Genomic DNA, 7,197 nt, shown 5'->3' on the forward strand with positions numbered 1-7,197 from the left:
GTGCCGGAACGGGAGAGTTTCTCTCTTTCCCCACGCCGGGAGGTCAGTGGACATTATCCCTCTTACAAGTTTGCCTTCTTAGGAAAACTCTGAGCAACTGGAGTTTTGAAAGAGGTGCAAAGCTTATTTTTGTAACTAGCCTTCTCCTCTTCTTTTCCTTCCTCATCTTCCCCTTCTTCTTTTCTTCTCTTCCTGTCATTGCAATGTAGAGACTGAAAATCAAAGGGGAAAAGAAGGAAGTCTGTACGCCTTAGTGCTGGTAGTGGGAAAGCCAGTGTTAGTGTTGATGTGCTCTGGGGCTGGAATCCGGTGGGGAGCCCGCTCAGGGCCCGCGGGCCTGCAGGAGCGGGTCTGTGTGGGAGGGCCCTGCTATGCTTGGCTGTCTGCCAGCCTCCCTGAGCTCAGCGGTCCTGCGCGCACACACTGTTTGCCCGTGCTTCTCCAGGGCGAGGGGAGAGGTTGGCCCCATTGTCATTGTGCCCGAGCAGTTGCTTTGATAGATGGCTTCATTTTTTTTTTTCAGGCTGCCTGGATACCAAGAGGCTTGAATTAATAATTGACTAAAATTAATAGGGCAGTAATTGTCTAAATGAAATGTGATCTGGGCTTCATTTCAACTTGATAGTTCTTGTTCTCCTGTTGGAATTTTTTATTATTATTTTTTTTTTGTGGTATGTTCTGAAGCAACTTTAAAAAGACACGGATGGGTGTGCCTTAAGTTTGATTTGTGGTTTAGCTCTCTACTTTTAGATTAAAACACCCGGCAAACAAAAGTCTCAGCTCGTGGGTCCAGAAAGCAAATTAGAGAAGTGCGTGCAGGGTGGGGCGGTGGGATTCAGCAGGAACAAGAGTAACACAGGCAAAGGGGTGGTTGAGAATAGAGCTAATATTTGGTACTGGTATGTAGTGCCTGCCAAGAATACGAGCCGCCACTGGGTTAATAAAAGTGTAGCGTTTAGAAGGAGAGGAGCAATGGTCTTGGTCTGGTTCGCGGGACCACCCGGGAGCGTGGGTGGGTTCCAGGAGGACACTTTTCTTTGAAGGGGGCATAGCTGAATGAGAGTACTGTGAAAGGACAATAGCCAGGATCTCAGGGGCGCCCCAAACCATGCTGCATGCAAGGTGGGTGAGAAGTGTGGGTGTACATATCTTCGCAAAGAGAATGGAGGGGCTACTGGGTATGAGAAGGGCCCCTGGACTGTGTGGCTGCTGTTCTCACAGGCTGGATCAGGACACTCTGGTGCTGCCTCATGTAGGGGACTGGCCCACGGAGCCTGTCAGGGAGGACTAAGTGTTGGGTGGCAGTGAGAAACCCGTTCTAGGAACACTGCATAACCATCCTATTCATCAGTATCAGAAAGCTAAGGTAGCCCTGGCCGGTTGGCTCAGTGGTAGAGCATCGGCCTGGTGTGCAGAAGTCCCGGGTTCGATTCCCGGCCAGGGCACACAGGAGAAGCGCCTATCTGCTTCTCCACCCCTCCCCCTCTCCTTCCTCTCTGTCTCTTTCTTCCCCTCCCGCAGCGAGGCTCCAATGGAGCAAGGATGGCCCGGGCGCTGGGGATGGCTCCTTGGCCTCTGCCCCAGGCACTAGAGTGCCTCTTGTCGCAACAGAGCGACGCCCCGGAGGGGCAGAGCATTGCCCCCTGGTGGGCGTGCCGGGTGGATCCTGGTTGGGCGCATGCGGGAGTCTGTCTGACTGCCTCCCTGTTTCCAGCTTCAGAAAAAAAAAAAAAAAAAAAAAAAAAAAAAAAAAAAAAAAAAGAAAGCTACGGTAGGCGACCTTAAAGTCTTGTCCAACTTTGAGATTCGTATGATTTTGAAATGGATAAGTCTGTATTTCTAATAGGTTAAATGAAAGGGGATAAGTAGGTCAGGAGCAATCACGCTCCTGCGTTAATTTCAAGAGAGCTGCTTGGACCAACCCAGTGGGATCTCAACACTCCCTCCGCCTCAGAGACTACTCCCCAATCGGCACTCCAGTCGCCCAGGCGTCTGCTGATGACACGAGGAGACCTGCCATTTGCCTCTTTCAGCATTCCAATTTATTCTCAAAGAGGCATTTACTTGCTGACAGCACATGATTAATTATTCATAACATTTGTTGGACATCAGAAAACTGGTAGGAAATATGTAACCAGAATTCTGTACATTTCTCTCTTTCCCCTTCCCCATCCAAAGCCAGAGATGGGGACTGACAGACCACTGAACTGACAATGATTTGGGAGAACCACATGCCCGCACGCCCTTCCCAGCTGACATCTTGGAAAGAAATCTAACAAAAGGATAGAATTGAAAACCCAGTCATCCCAAGGTTCTGATCTGTGGCCAGAAGGCAGGTGTTTCAACTCTGTGGGCTATGCTCCTGCTTCGGCTTCTCGCAGAGACTGACAGTCCGTGCTGGATGTTTGGGGGACATCTCTGAAGGCAGCATCAATACTTCCGTATGGCTACAAGAAAAAGAAAGGACAGAAGGAAAATTACCCTGGGAATAACCATTTACCTCTTCCCCTGTTTCAAACAGGTAGACAGCATTATGTCAGGAAGAAATATCAGACCAAATGAGATAAGCAGTGCTCACACGGAGCCATCGCTATCCTCCCGTTAAAGGCACAGACACCCCTACTAAGATGGGCTTTTTACTGTGCACGGTGCTGTGGCTCCTGGCAGTCACCGGGGAGCCTATGAGATACATGGTCCTGCTTCTGCCATGTGAAAGTAACACCCTGCTTGCTCATTAGCTGCCTTATTTAATTATTTACAATACCAGGTGGACAGTCAGAGACTTTCAGAAAGGCTCTGCTGACTTGAGTTTCTTGGTCAATGCATAGACATCGTCCATTTGAAGTCTCCTTGGAGTCTGGCTGTGGAGTCTCCTTGAAGTTGACATTTCAGGCCAAGCTTTCCAGCTGGGCCACCAGCCCTGCATTTGGCTAGCCAGTGAGTGGGAGCACAGAAGTGGGAATGCAGACTCCGGGGGGGATTCCACTGGAGCCCTGTGACATGAGACAGAAGCAGAGGGGCTCTGGGCCTTGTGCGTGTGCTGTGTGTGCACGCATGTGCGTGTGGGTTGGGGTAGATTGGACAAGGAAGGGAGAGGGAATAGGAGAGGTAAATGATGAAGAAGAACTTGGAGAAAGATTGAATTAGATTTATTCTGATGGTGTGCGGGTCCACAACTATAACTCTATGAATCACTTTCTTAGAGAGGAATTTACTTTCCAAGCTTTGCACGACTTCATAAGCCTGGCATGTGTATGAGAACAGAACCTAGAAATCCGAGAAGAGAAAAATGACAGTTTGTACAAATGGGGTCGGAAATCACAACCGGTGATTGTGTCAGCTCAAGGGGCTCCTCAGCCTGGCGCCCAGCATTTCAGGGAGCCGAGACTGCACAGGCACTCGCTCCAGTACTTCCAGTACTTCAAAGAGCAGAATTTAATAACATATATATATGGCCTTGAAAGCTAGGCTAAAAAGGAAATGAAAGGGAATTTTGGAGCTGGAGACGAGCCCGGGATTGAAACGTCAATAGAAGCTCGTTGCCAGCAATCCTCTTCCAGAAATGGGGTGTCCACATGGTCAGCGAGACCCAGGTTCTCGCTCTCTGATTCTACCCATGAGAAACCCATCTCTCTAACACTAGTGGGCATGGCACACACCTTGTGCTTGGAAACTGTGGCTGATTTGATGAATGAACAATCAAATCCCGAAAGAAGAGGAGTTGCTCTGCTCTTCCAAGTCAACACGAAATGCCCCTTCCTGCATAAAGTCTTTCCCAGTTTAGTTTTGTATTTTTCTTGGGACACTTTCCTGGTATTGCAGCTATTTTGCACTGCACGTAACCTTCCTCGAGTGATGGCAGTTGTGACCGTTTTGTCTGCAGAGCAGGTAGCCCAGTGCCTCTTCTGTGTTAGGCTCCAGCCAATGTTAAATACACTTGAGTTTATAAGCAAGTGACCATTTTTTAGGGACTAATATTTCTTTATTCAGACAATTGAGGGAAGAGGCTCTGAAACTGATGTTTTAAGCTCTATAATTACATCTGACTAATTAACTGGAAGCTGTAATGCTGGGAGACTAAAACGAGGCTCAACCACATGATGAGAATGGCTCACTAACCCCAGAGAGGATGGCAGGTCTGTGGGTGACAGGAGTCCACTTTGTGCCACCCACTAGCTCAACTCAGTGACCTCTTCCTCCCACCTGGAATGCCACTGCTTACATGCCCAAGGACAGCATGGGGATTCTCACCTTCCACAAAGCATCAGAATGGCCGACACAGAGCAGACTCAGTCAGTTCCTCCATCTGGGTCCTGTCCTGATGCTGTCTGTCCGTCAGGAGATCACCACAGCTAGGCTGCCCTCGGATGTCCTGTGTTCAAGGCCCTTCCCCGAAGGTTTGTGCGGGAAGGAGGCTGCACAAGGACCCAGAGAACAATGGGTCTAGGTATGACATTCTCAAAGGTGCAGCTTCCAGGCCCTGGCCGATTGGCTCAGTGGTATAGCGTCTGCCTGGCGTGCAGAAGTCCCGGGTTCGATTACCGGCCAGGGCACACAGGAGAAGCACCCATCTGCTTCTCCACCCCACCCCCTCTCCTTCCTCTCTGTCTCTCTCTTCCCCTCCCACAGCCGAGGCTCCACTGGAGCAAAGATGGCCCGGACGCTGGGGATGGCTCCTCGGCCTCTGCCCCAGGTGCTAGAGTGGCTCTGGTCGCAACAGAGTGACGCCCCGGAGGGGCAGAGCATTGCCCCCTGGTGGGCAGAGTGTTGCCCCTGGTGGGCGTGCTGGGTGGATCCCGGTCATGCGCATGCGGGAGTCTGTCTGACTGTCTCTCCCCGTTTCCAGCTTCAGAAAAATACAGGGAAAAAAAAAAAAAGGTGCAGCTTCCAGTTGTTAAGAACCCTTATAGTCACCATCTCTTATCTTTTTAAACTATGTAAGGTAAATACTAATTTCCATATCACCTTTCTATACCTAATACCTAGCACAATGCATGACATATTGTAGGGGATTATTCATTGTGCATTGATTTTAATTCAATTTTATTTCTCTTTATGTTCTCAAATCTTTCAGCTTGTTATTTTCAAGGAAACACACTCTAGTTTCTTGTAGGGCAGCAATAAATCTAATGCAGATCATAATATTAAAAATGATAATTAATTACAAGAATGTGGACAGTAACACATTTCCTTTGTGCTATCTGCTCAGAACACAATGGAAACTGCAAATATTGGAGAGGGTCGGGCCTCCAGCTGTCACATTTTGAGCCCTCCATTTTTGCACATGGAACCTCTTTTTTTTTTATTATTATTATTTTTCATTTTTCTGAGGCTGGAAACAGGGAGAGACAGTCAGACAGACTCCCGCATGCACCTGACCGGGATCCACCCGGCACGCCCACCAGGGGGCGATGCTCTGCCCATCCTGGGCGTCGCCATGTTGCGACCAGAGCCACTCTAGCGCCTGAGGCAGAGGCCAAGGAGCCATCCCCAGTGCCCGGGCCATCTTTGCTCCAATGGAGCCTTGGCTGCGGGAGGGGAAGAGAGATACAGAGAGGAAAGCGCAGCGGAGGGGTGGAGAAGCAAATGGGCGCTTCTCCTGTGTGCCCTGGCCGAGAATCGAACCCGGGTCCTCTGCACGCTAGGCCGACGCTCTACCGCTGAGCCAACTGGCCAGGGCTCACATGGAACCTCTTGCTGTTCCATTTTCTCAGTATCTCCTGAAATGCTCCAAGAGAGAGAGTTGGTTTCATAGCGGCTGGTGGCGCCCAGCTCCACTCAACCACGTGATGAGAATGGCCCACTAATGGCTGGCGTGGGCTCTGTCTGTCTGGCCTTGTATCAGCCTGGAGCCCCCAGACCTCAGCAGAGTCTCTGGGCTCACCTCCAAGCTTTGCTTCCAGAAGTTTAGAGAGGAGTGATCTACCAATATTGTATTTCCATCTATGGTAGACCTCGTCTTCCACCTCCTTACCTTAAGTTCAGAAGTGACGCCCAAGATGTTGTCCTAGGGCTTTGTTGGCACTAGGGAAGTATGTAGTAAACATGCTGAAATGATCTGCAGTCTCTTATGATGCAGTGGGTGGAGAGAAAGGCCTAAGGGGAGGGCTTTGAGATGCTCTCAGTTTTTTTGTCCTTGACTGAAAAGTGTATTTTAATCTTCCATCAGCCACATCCTGCCATCTGGCCTTGTGGCGAAATCAAAAGAGAATTGTGCCTGAAGACTAAAAGCAGAACACGACTTGCGTGTTAGATTAAAGGGATAACTTCCCCCAAAGTCTTCATTAGTCAAGAGACACGATTGTGTTACCATGGGCAGCAGCACTTGATAAACAATGCTCTTGCATTTTCTTTCCATCTGTGGCCTCAGAAGAATTCACAAATTAGAATTTCATGCACATTCTTAATTCTTTATTGACAAATGCAGTGTCTACTTTGAGATCCCTAGGGCCAACAGACTGTGACTATTCAATAAATTATTTCACTTCTTAGCACCGTTTTTCTCATTTCTATAATGACAGTATTGGATTAGGTTACCTTCAATGTTCCTTTCAGGACAAAATCTAGACTACGTTAGAGAATCCTGAGATCCGATGAGTACCTTCCAAAGCTGAAGGTGTCCACACTGGGGTAGGTGGCACCCAGTCTCCCAATTTCTGCCAGATAAGCAAGGGGCATCATGGACACACTGGAAGGCAGTGTTGTTTGTATCTGGAATTTCTATTTTGTAAAGCATCACCATGAGGCTGCACGTGTCTCCTAAGCTGGGATTGATTCCCTAGTGTTCTTCAAAGGCCCTTGCTAGCTGCCGCCTGCCATGTGGAGCCTCAGCAGGCATGGGGGGCAGAGTCTAATGGTCAGGGGACAGGAGATGACCAGCTTTCATGGCTTTATCTGGCACCAGCACAAGAAGTAACTTAGTTGGACACTTGTGTCCCAGTTTCATCTGGAAATGGATAAAGGAGATGCTTTTTGTGATATTTCTACGTCTACAGGTAGGTTTGATTATGAATATTAGCATCTGTAAGGTGCCCACCATTTGATGGTGAGATTTCCCCTTCATAGTCTCTTATGATCCTTTTACACACCAGGGAGACTGACTAGATATTATTGTTATTATTGCCTTTTGGCAGGTGAACTGACTAGGGCCCCAGAGAGATTGAGTGGGTTGCCCATTATATCAGGGCAGGTTAGTTA

General features: G+C 48.8%; 1 long non-coding RNA gene across 1 annotated transcript; it reads right to left on the reverse strand.

Annotated features, from left to right (window-relative positions):
• Positions 1 to 2,158: 2,158 nt before the first annotated feature.
• On the reverse strand, positions 2,159 to 6,019 carry LOC136315712 (uncharacterized). The gene is made up of 3 exons (XR_010727550.1): positions 5,975 to 6,019; positions 4,252 to 4,415; positions 2,159 to 2,447 (listed from the first exon to the last, which is right to left on the reverse strand). It is a non-coding gene; the product is annotated as an uncharacterized lncRNA (long non-coding RNA).
• Positions 6,020 to 7,197: the final 1,178 nt, after the last annotated feature.

This window comes from Saccopteryx bilineata, chromosome 11, assembly GCF_036850765.1.
Source record: "Saccopteryx bilineata isolate mSacBil1 chromosome 11, mSacBil1_pri_phased_curated, whole genome shotgun sequence".
Classification (NCBI taxonomy): domain Eukaryota; kingdom Metazoa; phylum Chordata; class Mammalia; order Chiroptera; family Emballonuridae; genus Saccopteryx; species Saccopteryx bilineata.